Here is a 2890-nt window from a genome sequence, read left to right on the forward strand (position 1 = left end):
AGCTTTAGGTTATGATCTGTCTGGCCATGAGTTTTCTCTTTTGACCCCTTTAGGCATGAACATTATCAGATACACAAAACCTGTGATGACATCTGGTTAAGTTGTCTTGTTGGAGTAGAAATGAGTGTTGAGTGCGTGTGTGTATATGCGGCACACATGCCAATAAGCATGTATATATGTAATTATGCTCACAGAGAGAGAGAGAGAAAGGGCACAGAAAGTATTGATAGAGAGAGAGAGAGAGAGAGGGATAGCCAGAAATCAGTAATGTTCATTATTGAATATAGTTCCAAACGTCACAGTTGAATTTATTCCCGGAAGAGAGTCGGCCAAACAAACTTTCCGGCCAACACCCAAACTGGCATACACATTATTATTCTATTATATTTATATATATATATATATATATATATATATATATATATGGCTTTACGTAACGAAGCCAAGCGTTATGATTATTCTACAGAACCTTTAGTCAACAATATCCTAACAAACCTTTCTCTTCACACATGACCCTCCCCTAAAACATTACTCTACCTCCTCCTTCAACCTTTTCCTTTAGTTTCCCCAAACTCATCAACATACACTACCACTTCTCAATCATGCATAGACATACATAGATACATATACATATAAGCAATACAATAATTATATATGTAACCTAATTAATCAACAACCACTAATTATTCACTGATTACCTCGTGCTGGTTGAAGCTGGAGGAGCCGTCACAACCATGGCCATGGCCATGGCCGTCGAATCCGAGTCCCGCCGGCATGTCCATGGAGGAGGAAGAGGCCGTGGCGGCGGTTACGGCGGTGGAGCTGAGTAACAGGTTTGGTGCAAAAGACCAATCACAGGAAGGGGCTAATAGCAAGGTGCTGGCGTTTGTGGTGGCGAAACCAATGCATTGTGGTGGCTGGGAAGGGTGAGGAATGGATTGAAGCAACCTGATTTGTCTCTTGAGGAACTTAACATAGCGGATGGCTTCGTCAAGCATCGAAGCGGTGTCCATTTTGGTTCCCCGGGGACGAGTCTCTGGAGGATGCGGATTTTCTCGCTGATCCTCTCTCTCCTGTGGCGTGCAGCCACGCTCTGAGGGTCGTCGCTGATGCGAACGTTTCTTCTCTTCGGTTTACGGATGGTGGCGGGGTCGATGTCCACCGGTTGCATAGCAGCTATCTTGTACATCATCTCCTTCATGGCTCCCAGCTCTTCTTCCGGCTCCTCCTCTTCTTCCATGCTCTGAACACCCAGTATGTCTCCGAGGAACCCCGAGGAGGAGGAGGAGGGTGGTGCTACAACGGACGAGGTTGTCGAGGGGGGTGTTTGATGCATTTGAAGAAGGTTGGGGTTATGAGTGTGGGGGTAGTTGTTGGACCAAATCCCAGAAGCAAGAGGGTCTTGGACTTGGAGAATAATATGGTCATGATGTTGTTGTTGTTGTGGTTCGTTCGTTTCCATCTTTTCAAGATTCCAAGTGGTGTTCACATTTGTGAATGCAGTTGTGGTGGTGTTCTGGTTGGTGTCCATGTCGACCAAATCGACAGATATGAGAAATATGGGATGGGGCTAGCTGCTTCAGATCGGTGTGGTGTAGTTTAATTTGTTGGTTTTGTTAAAGATTAAAAAAAAAGGGGGGGAAGGAAATTAGAGAGAGGTAGCTAGGTAGCAGCATGAAGGAAGAAGAATAAACAGGGTTTGTTTAATTTTTGGTGTGATCATAGGACTTGAAATGAAAGGCCCTTATAAACGTAAAATGAAAGTAGCAGCAGTAGTGGTGCGTATAAGAGGATGACAGCTGTGTGGTTGAATTGAAGGAATAGAAGGTTAATTAGGCTTAGGCTTACCTTGAAGGGTGTGTGTGTGTGTGAGTTAACATGGTGTAGGGTGTTTGATGGGTGTAAAAGGTTGGTAGACCCTAGAGAGGGACCCCATGGAGGAGGGGAGGAGGAGGAGAGAAAGAGGGAGAGGGAGTATTAGGAACGGGTTTTTACTGAAAGGGGGACTCACTGCAAAAAGCATGTCCATGAATCAATAAAAACAACAAAAGGTGGTAAAGCAGATTAAAAGAGATCGATTCAATGCGCGCTTCTACCAAATACTATCAATGCTATCTATCTTACCCTTCACAATACCAAAACCTAGTTAATCCTCTGCACGGACTCAAAAACTTCTATATCACAATTAAATTAATTTAATTTAATTTCCATCATGGGATTAAAGTATCTGTGTCTTGTGTCTGCTTTGCTTTTCTTGTTAACAAAAAAGACCGAGTCAACAAAACCACGCCTTTGTTTTAACTCCTAAACCACTAACACAATCTACGATGATGTTATGAGTTTCATGTTAACTACTTTCAGTGTGTAAAATTACAAGTTCTCGAAACATAATTCAACTCGAAACAAGAGAATATTTGTTAAATGGATGTTGTTAATGAGGAAAATGTTAAGTCAAAGATCCAATTATTATTACTTGAGACATGATAAGACCTTTCCGGAAAATTGAGACGACCAAAAATGATGGTATGAAATTTAGATTAGATTAGGTTAAACTGGTATGAGGGATGACATGAGTGATAGCAGAAAGGTAACGGTGAAAAGAGTTGGACCTAGGAAAGAGAGTAGATTGGTTTCTCTCTCCAAATTGATTTTTGGGGCACTGAAATCCTAGGGCTGCTTCTCCTTTATTACCATTTTAATGTGCCTCTTGCCATTTGGTATATTCCAGTCTCCTTCAATTCCCTCAATTTCGGGATTCATCAACAGTTACATTGCCTCCTCAAACTCACACCCTTACAAATCCATAAATCAATCATTTTTATCTCATAATATTTTTTTTATTTATTTATCAGCAAACAAATATGACTATAATTTGGTGTTCTCTCTCTTT

The 2890-nt window shown here is 41.5% G+C and overlaps 1 pseudogene; it reads right to left on the reverse strand.

Moving 5' to 3' along the window:
* Positions 1-407: 407 nt before the first annotated feature.
* On the reverse strand, positions 408-1999 carry LOC114179676 (annotated as a pseudogene).
* Between the last annotated feature and the right edge of the window lie 891 nt (positions 2000-2890).

Source organism: Vigna unguiculata, chromosome 3 (assembly GCF_004118075.2).
Source record: "Vigna unguiculata cultivar IT97K-499-35 chromosome 3, ASM411807v1, whole genome shotgun sequence".
Lineage (NCBI taxonomy): Eukaryota > Viridiplantae > Streptophyta > Magnoliopsida > Fabales > Fabaceae > Vigna > Vigna unguiculata.